This window comes from Heptranchias perlo, chromosome 1, assembly GCF_035084215.1.
Source record: "Heptranchias perlo isolate sHepPer1 chromosome 1, sHepPer1.hap1, whole genome shotgun sequence".
NCBI lineage: Eukaryota > Metazoa > Chordata > Chondrichthyes > Hexanchiformes > Hexanchidae > Heptranchias > Heptranchias perlo.
Window position 1 is genome coordinate 149,525,531 of NC_090325.1, and position 13,076 is coordinate 149,538,606.

The window sequence follows — 13,076 nt, forward strand, 5'->3', positions numbered from 1 at the left end:
GGGAGTTCATAGAATTATAGTATCATAGAAAATTTACGGCACAGAAGGAAGCCATTCGGCCCATCGCGTCCGTGCCTGCCGAAAATGAGCCACACAGCTTAATCCCACTTTCCAGCACTTCATCCGAAGCCTTGTAGGTCACGGCACTTCAAGTGCACATCCAAGTACTTTTTAAATGTGATGAGGGTTTCTGCCTCTACCACCCTTTCTGGCAGTGAGTTCCAGGCCCTCACCACCTTCTGGGTGAAAACATTTTTCCTCAGCTCCCCTCTAAACCTTCTATCAATCACTTTAAATCTATGCCCCCTGGTTATTGAACTCTCTGCTAAGGGAAATAGATCCTTCCTATCCACTCTATCTAGGCCCTTCATAATTTTGTACACCTCAATCAAATCACCCCTCAGCCTGCTCTGTTCCAAAGAAAACAACCCCAGCCTATCCAATCTTTCCTCATAACTAAAATTCTCCAGTCCTGGCAACATCCTCGTAAATCTCCTCTCTACCCTCTCTAGTGCAATTATATCCTTCTTGTAATGTGGTGACGAGAACTCAAGTACTCAAGTACAACCCTCCAGTACTCAAGCTGTGGCCTAACTAGTGTTTTATACAGTTCTAGCATAGCCTCCCTGATCTTATATTCTATGCCTCGGCTAATAAAGGAAAGTATCCCATATGCCTTCTTAACCACCTTATCTACCTGTCCTGCTACTTTCAGGGATCTGTGGGCGTGCACTACAAGGTCCCTCACTTCCTCTATACCTTTCAGTATCCTCCCATTTATTGTGTATTCCCTTGCCTGGTTTGCCCTCCCCAAATACATTACTTCACGCTTCTCCAGATTGAATTCCATTTGCCACTTTTCTGCCCACCTGACCAGTCCATTGATATCTTCCTGCAGTCTACAGCTTTCCTCCTCACTATCAACCATACGGCCAATTTTTGTATCATCTGCAAACTTCTTAATCATGCCCCCTACATTTAAATCCAAATCATTAATATATACCACAAAAGGCAATGGACCTAGTACTGAGCCCAGCGGAACCCCACCGGAAACAGCCTTCCAATCACATAAACACCCATCGACCATTACGCTTTGCTTCCTGCCACTGAGTCAATTTTGGATCCAACTTGCCACTTTCCCTAGGATCCCATGGGCTTGTACTTTTCTGACCAATCTGCCATGTGGGACCTTGTCAAAAGCCTTGCTAAAATCCACATAGACTACATCAAATGCACTATCCTCATCAACCCTCTTTGTTATCTCATCAAAAAATTCAATCAAGTTAGTCAGACACGACCTTCCCTTAACAAATTCATGCTGACTGTCCTTGATTAATCCGTGCCTTTCTAAGTGACCATTTATCCTGTCCCTCAGAATTGATTCCAATAATTTGCCCACCACCGAGGTTAGTCTGACTGGCCTATAATTACTCGGTCTATCCCTCGGTCCCTTTTTAAGCAATGGTGCAACGTTAGCAGTCCTCCAATCCTCTGGCACCACACCTGTATCGAGTAAGGATTGGAAAACGATGGTCAGAGCCTCCAGAGGGTTGAGAATGAATAGTTCCAGATGGGTTGGCTCTTACCAAAAAGGTGATTTTAACCCTGCCTGCCTGGCAGGAACCGAGCAGGTGGGCTGTTAAAATCCACCAGGAGACTTCCCTGCTGACGTTCCACTCCCTTCCGCAGTCTTCAATTTTAATCTGATCTTATGAGCAGGTGGCAAGGACACCTGCTAGAAACCAGCAGGGTCCTTCTTTAGATACGCAGATCGAGTTTTCCGATTACAGCATTGGGACCCGACTGCTATATTAACAATGTGCCTGAGCAGGGAAGCAGTTGAGCAGTTGTTCAAATCAAAGTAATTTTATTCATAATAGTAGGCTCTCAATGAACGTTTTAATTATCAGTTTGCTTAGCCTCCATTAATCAGAGGCTATATATTTAGCTCCCTCTAAAGATGCTAAAAATAATTCTGATGGCTAAGCTTTAAGGAGTAATTTTCTGACTTCATGCAGTCCTGGCACGGAACCTTGCCAGGTGGCAATAATACTGAAAATTCAGACATGCTCTGTGTACAATTTTCTAACCATTGTTGGAAAATCATTTAGTTTTATCCTCATCAGGGTATCAGTATACCCTGTCAGCTCGGGCTCAGTTGGTAGCACTCTTGCCTCTGAGTCAGAAGGTCATGGGTTTGAGTCCCACTCCAGAGACTTAAGCACAAAATCAAGGCTGACGCTCCACTGCAGTACTGAGGGAATTGCATTGTTGGAGATGCCGTCTTTCAGATGAGATGTTAAACCGAGGCCCCATCTGCCCTCTCGATTGGACATAAAAGATCCCATGGCACTATTTCAAAGAAGAGCAGGGGAGTTATCCCCAGTGTCCTAGCCAATACTTATCCCTCAACCAACACCACTGAAAAAAACAGATTATCTGGTCATTATCAAATTTCTGTTTGTGGGAGCTTGCTGTGTGCAAATTGGCTGCCGCGTTTCCTACATTACAACAGACTACACTTCAAAAATACTGTAAAGCGCTTTGGGACGTTCTGAGGTCATGAAAAGGGCCATATAAATGCAAGTTTTTCTTTCTTTCAAATCTAGGATAGTGAATAATTTCAGTGTATAGACACAATGACCTAGAAATTTGATGGTGTCATACCCATTTTTTGGGCACTAAGCCTCCAATTTGGTGGACAGGAAGCACGTGTTCATTACGAACCACAAGTGCACCACCCGGCATATTGGTATAGGCAATAAAATAGTTATCCAGGGCTCGTGCCTGAAACAGGTATTAAGCCCTTTGCATTTACAAACAAGGGGCCTAACGCCTGTTTGAGGCCTCCTGTGCAAAATTGGGTTGCCCTAAGCGCCGGCACCGGCTGCACTCAGAGAAACCAGGTCCACATGCACCCTAATAGCCGATCCTTAAAGGGACCGCTGCAGGCTGCCTCCAAAAGGTAAGTTTTTAAAAATACTTATCTGAACATGGATCCGGGAGGAGCAGGAGTTTTCCTCCCAACCCCATATTAAAACTGCCACCCGCTGCCGGTCACTACCTCGACCCCCCTCACAACTGCCTCCGCATCCCAATGTCCCGATTGCCCCCCATCTCGACATCTTGCTCGTCCCCCCTCTCCCGCTCATCCTCCCTTTCCCGATTGCCTTGCCTTTCTCAGACCATGCACTGGTGACGCAGTGGCCCGAAATTCAAAGGTACTTCACCAGCAAGCTGTCTGGGGATGCTCAGCAGGTGACCGCACCTCGCCGGGCTCATTTAAATGAAGCCCGAGGCCCAATATCGGTTACACCTCGGGCCTACCCGTTAAGGCGCAGGGATCCTTCCCTGCATCCAGTTTATGCCAGCAGGCCAGCCCGAGCAAATGTTTAGGCCTAGTATCGTAAATGGCATGGCCTCTTGAAAATTTTGCATAAGCCAAGCCAGGTAGGGTTGCCCTTATTCCCTATTCTCTTTGCTCTGGTGATACAGTCACTAGCCTAATGCAATATATGTGATCCAAGATGTGATGAGGTCAGGAAGGATGGAACTAGCACCATAAAATTTCACTTTATTGTGATTTTATTTTATTCTTCATTATAAAATAGATCAATCCCAATTATTCAAAAATGCAACTTTATTTACATCTATAAAAACTGAATTCAGATAAATCAAAGACCCCCAGGATGTCTTTTCAGATTGGCCTTAAAGATTTAAATATTTAGGTTCAATTTTGCAAAACAGTTAACACAAGCAAAATAAGATTTTTTTAATTCATTCTCGGGATGTGGGCATCACTGGCAAGTTCAACATTGATTACCAATCCCTAGTTGCCATGTGAAGGTGGTAATACAACTGGGTGGTTTGCTGGGCCATTTTGGGTGAGCCTCAGGCTCTTGGTGCATGCTTGCAGTGTGTTGCCTATTTTGGGCCAGAAAACGGGCCAAGACCAATTTCTACCTGGTTCTGTACTAATCCAAAGCCACAAGTCCACTTGCTTTATATCAAAGTTAAAAAAATTTCCTAATATTTCTACCTTTTAAAAAAAAATTCTCCTTTGGATGTGGACAATGCTGGCCACATTTATTACCCATCCTTGGGTTGCCATGAGAAGGGGTTAGTGGACTTTCTCCTTGAACCACAGTAATTCTTGTGCTTTTGACGGTCCCACAATTGTGTTAGGGCATTCCAGGATTTTGATCCAGTGATGCTGAAGGAACAGCAATAACAACTTGCATTTATGTAGCACCTTTAACACAAGGAGCTTCACAGGAGTGTTATCAAACAAAATTTGACACCGAGCCACATAAGGCGATATTAGGACAGGTGACCAAAAGCTTGGTCAAAGAGGTAGGTTTTAAGGAGCACCTTGAAGAAGGAGAGAGAAGTAGAGAGGCAGAGAGGTTTAGGGAGGGAATTCCAGAGATTAAGGCCTAGGCAGCTGATGGCACGGCCGCCAGTGGCGGAGAGCTTGGAGGTAATGGTGTTCCCATGCTATTACTGCTCTTGTCCTTCTCAGTGGTAGAGGTGATTGGACTGGGCGCTGTCAAAGTAAGCTTGGCGAGTTGCTGCTGAGCATCCTGTAGATGGTACATAGTGCAGCCACAGTATACCGGTAGAGGAGATGGTGGACATTGAGTTCAGTGGCATGGGTGACAATCATGCATAATGCATTGTGCTGGATACTGTTGTGCCTTTTGACTTTTCTTGTGGCTGCACCCATCTATGGGAATGGGGAGTATTCTATCACACTTTAAAGGTACCCAGGATGTGAGTCACTGAGTCACTTTTTGCAGAGTACCTAACCTCTGTCCTGTTCTTGTGGCCACCGTGTTATTACAGCTGATTCAGTTAAGCTTCTGAGCTAAGCACATTTATTCTGCTGATGGATTAGCTGTGAAAATCTGTTCGAGCTATGTGACCTAGTTTCACTGTGGTCCCTTATTTGGACAAACCCTGACATTCCGTAAAGTCCAACTTAATCTGGTTTCTATAGATGACCTCAGACCAGAATGCAGTGCTTTGGATCCTTGTATCACAGGGAACTGCTCAAACCTTTTAGGAAGTTTGTTGTGGAACTTGAAATTGAACCCAAAAGTTATTTTTTAAAAATCAGTACCTGTGGTTGAGACATTTTGGGCCCGATATTTACGGGGAGGTGAGAAGGAAGTGGGGGCGGGGGTCTTGTAGTGTTCCGGAAAGGCGGGGAATGCGGAGGTTCTGTCAAATTTAACGACAGGACCTCATTTGAATTTTTTTCTTTACGTTTCCCAGACTGAGGGGCTGGCTGGCTGTCGGGCAGGAAAGCCTGCAGCACAAGGCCGCAGCCGGGGGACCGGAGAGGAGGGAGAGAGGGAGGGAGGAACGGAGGGAGGGAAAGATCGCGGTAGGGGGAGGAATAGATCGCAGTGGGGGGAGCGGGGAGGAAGATCATGGGGGTGGGGTAGATCGCATGGGTGGAGGGAAGATCGCAGGTGGGTTGGCCTGGAGATCTCGGGGGGGATCGGATTGCAGGGAGGGAGACCACTCGTGGCAATTTAGCTTGGGGAGCTGGGGGGAAGCACTCCTGCTCCCCCTGGCCCATAAGCAGTGCTATTAAAAGCACTTACCTACTGGATCTGGCTGTTCTCACCTCCCTTTAGCTGTTGGGTTTCCCGAGCTCTGGGAAACGCGGCCCACAGCCGTTAAATCTAAATACCTGCTAAAATCTGAGGCACGCAACCTCATTAACATATTTAAATTACTGACCCACCTCTCTAGAGCAGGTTAGTCGCCCGCCCCAACCCACTCCGATTAAACCAGAAGTTGACGCGTTCGCGGCAGGTTCCAGATTTTTAAGAATTTAACTCCGCCCCTCTCTCGCCCGTCCTGGTAGGTTAAGATTCCCCCCTTTGGTTCTTAAATTCCGTAACTCTGGTGGGAAGACCAGAGGAATTGCCAAGGACCTGGCGTAAGCAGCTTACAAATTGCAATTTATGCAGTTTCCCTGTGATTTCGGCTGATCTCCAGCTGGACTTATGGCAGGAGACCAGGTGAAACCCCCCCTGTGGAATTTCAGGGCCTTTATTACCAACAAAAATAGTGTTAACTGATTCAACAAACATTTATCTGGATTAAATTACCTAACAAATAAAGAATGAAACAAACAATATTTTTATATCTTTTGTCGAAAACAACAGTCAGTTTATTAAAATCTATGTGAAATAGGATCCTGAAGAGCTCTGTTCATAAAGATTGGGTTCAGTTATAGAATCAATGCCGTAAGTGAGGAAAATTTAGTTGTACATGTTAATCCATGTTATCATAAACAGTTCAATTTTACAGAATCTCTAATCAACACTGCTCACATTGTGCCAGATGTGCTGTTAGGAAAAGAACCTACTTACATTTGTAAGTATATATTGCATATGTAATGATCCTAGGTCTAAAACACAGGCCTCTGGAAGCCCATTGACACCTTTATCTAGATTTTAGCCTACGGCAAAATAGAGCTGAAACCTACCGTATTTATTTACCTCAGCAGGATGATTCTCAATTGGATTAACCTGCCATGAAGTTTTTATATATGAACTAACAGATCTCTTATGGTGATCTTGGTGGCAAACTCACTTCAGTACTGCTAGCGAGAAGCTGTTCTCTAAGGGAGTGCAGGTCAGAGATAGGGCTGCAAAACTGTAGCACACTTCCCCTCTTGGGAGTGGGGTGTGGAAATGGAGGGAGGGTACACATCTTGAGTGAAAAAATTTGGAAATACATTTATACAGGCATGAAAATCAAATGCAATGGTACCCTCTGAGTCAGAAGGTCATGGGTTCAAGCCCCACTCCAGAGTCTTGAGCACAAAATCTTGGCTGATATTTGAGTGCAATACTGAAGGAGTGCTGCACTGTTAGAGGTGCAATCTTTTGGATAAGATGTTAAACCGAGGGCCCATCTCCTTCTTAGCTGGACATAATAGATTCTATTGACATTATTTGAAGAGGAGCATTAAAGTTCTCGTGGTGTCCTGCCCTTCATTTATCCCTCAGCCAACATCATTAAACAGATTATTTGATCATTCATCTCATTGCTGTTTGTGAATCCTTGCTGTGCATTACTTGGTTGCACGTTTCCCTACTTTACAACAGTAACTACACTTTGAAAGTACTTCATTTGCTATGAAGTGCATTAGGACATCCTGAGGACATGAAAGGTGCTACATAAATTGAAATTCTTATTATTATTTTCATTGTTTTTGAATTTTCCGTATAAACAAAAAAGGCAGATTATATAACAATAAAGAATTTAAAGATTCCACTCTGTCTATCTCCCTTGCTCTCTCTCTCTCTGGACCTGAAATCCGATAGCAGTTCTCCTGGTCTCCTGCCATAACCCCAAGAGAAACACCATGACTGGCAAATTTTTATCTGATTCCACAATTTCCCTGGGGGTTCAACCGATCTTGAAAAATTCTTGAATAAAACCTCAGATAAATATTCTTTCACTTTATGCCAAAAAAAAGTTATCTCACGGGCTTCTGAGCTTTTCCACTAAACTGGAAGGAGGTAAGGTTTTCCCACAGCAACTGTTGGTCCACTCTTCAAATGTTCATTAGACTTAGGAGGCAAGCATTACCAATTGCAATTTTGAAGCCAAAATGAAGAACATGGGGCTGCTGTGACATCAGCCAATTTGGAGAATCAAAGCATTAAAAGGGATTGAAGGAGATTACTTGTGGGGTGTGGGGTTTATATATTGTGATGCACAAGGCATCGTGGTTGTGTGGGACAGACTGGATGGACCAATGGGTCTTTGCCAGTCCATCATTGTTCATATGTTTGTTCATACGTTTGATTGACAACATATTACAAAGGCAACTCTACAAGTATGAGTAAGAATAAGCATTTTAAGCAAAGTTGTTTCATTTTTGTGAGTTTCTCATATTTTGAATATTACTTTTACATTTTCAACTGGAGTTATATCCAACATGAAGACTCAAACCAACTTCATATCATTTTTTGAACAATTTGATTGGTTCACTTTGTTACTTTTATTGCTAGCTGCTGCGGACTGCCCTTTTTTGATTCATAGTTTTTTTTAACTTCATAATTGGTGGTTTTCATTCCTGCTTGCTACTTACTGCTTTGTACATTGTTCATCTTTAAGCTGTGATTTGCTGATTCATTCAAATTTTGTATTCATTAACCAAACAGGTGCTGGTGCAGCCCTGATTTTAACATGGAAAGTGATTTGGGCCAGGCAGGGCCGAACCACCTGACCTCGGCAGCGTGAGGTGTGGAAGTTTGCAAGTAAACAGTGTGATGCCTGAGACAGTGTGACACTGTAATTCGATTCACTCCACGTGACATCAAGAAACGGCTGAGGCTATGGGCCCCGGCAACATCCCAGCTGTAGTGCTGAAGACTTGTGCTCCAGAACGAGCTGCGCCTCCAGCCAAACTGTTCCAGTACAGCTACAACACTGGCATCTACCCGACAATGTGGAAAATTGCCCAGGTATGTCCTGTCCACAAAAAGCAGGACAAATCCAATCCAGCCAATTACCACCCCATCAGTCTACTCTCAATCATCAGCAAAGTGATGGAAGGTGTCGTCAACAGTGCTATCAAGCAGCACTGACTCACCAATAACCTGCTCACCGATGCTCAGTTTGGGTTCCGCCAGGACCACTCGGCTCCAGACCTCATTACAGCCTTGGTCCAAACATGGACAAAAGAGCTGAATTCCAGAGGTGAGGTGAGAGTGACTGCCCTTGACATCAAGGCAGCATTTGACCGAGTGTGGCACCAAGGAGCCCAAGTTAAATTGAAGTCAATGGGAATCAGCGGGAAAACTCTCCAGTGGCTGGAGTCATACCTAGCACAAAGGAAGATGGTAGTGGTTGTTGGAGGCCAATCATCTCAGCCCCAGGGCATTGCTGCAGGAGTTCCTCAGGGCAGTCTCCTAGGCCCAACCATCTTTAGCTGCTTCATCAATGACCTTCCCTCCATCATAAGGTCAGAAATGGGGATGTTCGCTGATGATTGCACAGTGTTCAGTTCCATTCGCAACCTCTCAAATACTGAATCAGTCCGAGCCCGCATGCAGCAAGACCTGAACAACATCCAGGCTTGGGCTCATAAGTGGCAAGTAACATTCGCACCAGACAAGTGCCAGGCAATGACCATCTCCAACAAGAGAGAGTCTAACCACCTCCCCTTGACATTCAACGGCATTACCATCGCCGAATCCCCCACCATCAACATCCTGGGAGTCACCATTGACCAGAAACTTAACTGGACCAGCCATATAAATACTGTGGCAACAAGAGCAGGTCAGAGGCTGGGTATTCTGCGCAAGTGACTCACCTCCTGACTCCCCAAAGCCTTTCCACCATCTACAAGGCACAAGTCAGGAGTGTGATGGAATACTCTCCACTTGCCTGGATGAATGCAGCTCCAACAACACTCAAGAAGCTCAAGACCATCCAGGACAAAGCAGCCCGCTTGATTGGCACCCCATCCACCACCCTAAACATTCACTCCCTTCACCACCGGCGCACTGTGGCTGCAGTGTGTACCATCCACAGGATGCACTTCAGCAACTCGCCAAGGCTTCTTCGACAGCACCTCCCAAACCCGCGACCTCTAATACCTAGAAGGACAAGAGCAGCAGGTACATGGGAACAACACCAACAGCACGTCCCCCTCCAAGTCACACACCATCCCGACTTGGAAATATATCACCGTTCCTTCATTGTCGCTGGGTCAAAATCCTGGAACTCCCTTTCTAACAGCACTGTGGGAGAACCTTCACCACACGGACTGCAGCGGTTCAAGAAGGCGGCTCACCACCACCTTCTCAAGGGCAATTAGGGATGGGCAATAAATGCTGGCCTCGCCAGCGACGCTCACGTCCCACGAATGAATGAAAAAAAACAAAAGAAGTGTGATGGACAGAGAATGCAAACATTTTTATAATACTACCAGCAGACCTCCTGTAGTGTTGCTCATGGTAAGTTGGATGAAACACTGTTTCATAAGGGCAAGGTTATTATACCATGTGATGCAGTCAGTATTATTCTGCTGATAAGACGGAGCTGAAAGTCTAATTGTTGTTAAGTAAACAGAGTTTGAGGTGAATAACAGTTTAATTGTTTGATGAGGGAGCTGCACACTGAGGTCAGCCAAAGTTCAGTGTCCATTGACTGCGCCCAGGCTGGATGGAAGTCAAAGATCGCCCCCTCTATCTCATATTAATCAAATATTCTGGGCATGATTTTGACCACGAGACAGGAAGGGGGTGGTGGGGGGGGTGGTTAAATTGCAGCCAGGAATGCCGGAAGAATGGGTTTTACCGGACATCCTTTTGATTTTGATGTAAGGACGTCTTTTATTCTTTTTTGTTGGTTTGCCATCCGACTGACCGGCCTGATTGACAGGAGGACATGAGAGCAGCCAGGGAGAGGACGTGAGAAGGTAAGTCTTTGTTTGTATGGGGGGGGGGGGGCAAGGGGGGCATGGGTAGGCAAGGGGGCATGGTGGGCACAGGGGGCATGGGGCACTGATGGGCATGGGGGTCAGGGAGAGTTAGTCATGGGGGGTGGGTGTCGGGATCGGGGGGTCATCGTGGGGGTCCGCCATCGATCAGGGGAGATCGAGGGTCATTGCAGAGGTCTGCAATTGTTGGGGGGATTTGGGGTCATCGTGGGAGTCTGCGATCATTCGGGGGGATTGGAGGTCATTGCGGGGGTCCATGATCGATTGAAGAGGGATTGAGGGTCATCGGGGGGTCCGCGATTGATTGGGGGTGAGGATCGGGGGTCATCGCGGGAGTCCGCGATCATTGGGGGGATCGGGAGTCATCGTTGGAGTCCGCGATCATTGGGGGGGGATTGGGGGTCATTGCAGGGGTCCGTGATTGATTTGGAGGGGGGTCTGAGGTCGGGGGGGTCTGCAATCATTGGGGGGTTATTGCAGGTAGGCTTGTTGGACCTGGGGGAAGCATTCCTGCTCCTCCGAGCCCTCAAGCTGTGCCAGAAAGGCGTTTACGTGTAGTTTCGGGCTTTCTCGTCTCCTTTCACGTGGCAGCCTCCTTGAAAGGTTTTAGTGACCAAACCACCTCCTGGAAGCGGGTTGGTCAACCGCCCCTCGACCCACCCCAGTGAAAACCAGAAATGGGCGGGTTGGAGGCGGGTCTGAAATGGTTGTGATTTTGAATGACCTCCCACCCCCAACCCACCCCTTTTTCAATGTTAAAATCGTGCCCTTTGTGTTAGTGGGAGAGTTTTTCTGTGTATTAAAAATAACTGGCCTTATACTTTTTTTAAAGTTAGAAAACATTTGCATAACAACCATTCAGCTGCAAGAAATTTGACTGGAATAACTTTACGGCATATGAAAAATGATGGCCAGGAAAAGATGCACTGGCCCATCCAGCCTGTCCCATATGGTTGTGAGGCCTAGTGCATCACAATACAACACTCCCCAGCCCACCCAGGGAGAGGTGAAAAACCAGATTAAAAGCCAAGGCCAAAGCCAAAAATCAGGAAAATTCCTCTCCAAATCCTTTAGACGATCAAAATTAGTCTAGGAGACCACTCTAGCCTGATTAATGTTATACACAGTACTTACTTTTTGTACGAGGTGTACTCCACTCCAGCCAGAAACAGGTTCAGCTCTCATTTGAAGGAATTCAGCAAATCAGCGTTTACCACATGAGCCAACAACCTGTTCCATGGGTTCACTATTCTCTAGGAAAAATACCACCTCCTGATATCTAACCTAGTTCTGGCCTTAGATAACTTGTGACCCCTGGTCGTCCCTAACCTATTTAGTTGAAACAAACTGACTACACAAACACAATCTATTCCCTTCATCATCCTTGATCAAATCTCCCCTAAGTCTACGCTTCACGCCTATCTGCGTAACTAAGATGCTTTAAACTGGGCCTTTAATCTTTTGGGCCTGCTCTGCAGCTTTTCCAAAGCCTAATATCATCTAATATCACCCACAATCTATTGTTTGACAGGACTAGTGGGATGAAGGAAGTGTGACAGGTAAAGTATGATGCTTAAAGTATGAAGAAACATATCAGCCTGTAATTTCCACCTGATTAATGGGAATGAATTGAATGGATGTAATATTTTCCACTGCCATTTTTGGGCAGTTCCATGTGAATGAGGCAAATTTTCACACCCCATTTTATGTCATTTTGCCTCATTTGCACTGGGTTATATTCTCACCTATTTAAGAAGGGCACCCAGGATGGCTAGGTGCTGAAGAGAAAGTGGAAAATACCTAGAAGAGCCTTGCAGCAACATTGATAGCATCAGTTTAAATCCTACTACTGACACCTTTTGTGCTGCTGTCAACTACTTATGATGTGGAGATGCCAGTGATGGACTGGGGTGGACAAATGTAAGGAGTCTTACAACACCAGGTTATAGTCCAACAGCTTTATTTGAAAGCTTGTGATTTCAAATAAAGCTGTTGGACTATAACCTGGTGTTGTAAGACTCCTTACATTTGTCAACTACTTAGACATCTGCCATTTGCTGTGGGGCTCTCAATTCTCTCCCCACCATTTCAGATTGGTCACAATAGATTTCTCAATGGGAATTTCCCTGTATCTGTTTATTTAGAAGAAGTGGAGGAGCAACATAGGGCTGTCAGATAGCCAGGAAGCAACAGAGGTGCATGGCATCTACCCGCCAGTACGCCCACATCAGAATATATGGGCAGAGGTGCGCATAACAGCATTTGACAGAGAAGCAATGCCTGAGAAGGCTCCAGTTTACCAAGGAAAGGGCCACCCACAAAACATCTTATTACATTTCCCTGTGGGTGTCCTGTGCAGTGCCTGTTTGCTGCTCTGGCACTCCAGCTACATTACAGGGGTTGGATCCCTTTGAAATAAATTCAGAATATTTAATTTTTTTACTCTGGCAAACATTGGACAGCAATGGAATTCCTGGTTTATTCCATTGTTGGGGAAGATTCTCATAACTCACTCTGATTGTGCCTATAATAAATTATGAATTCTTCCTCAACTGTTCCCTGCTGCAAATGGGGGTGATCGCAATTCCTGTGGAGT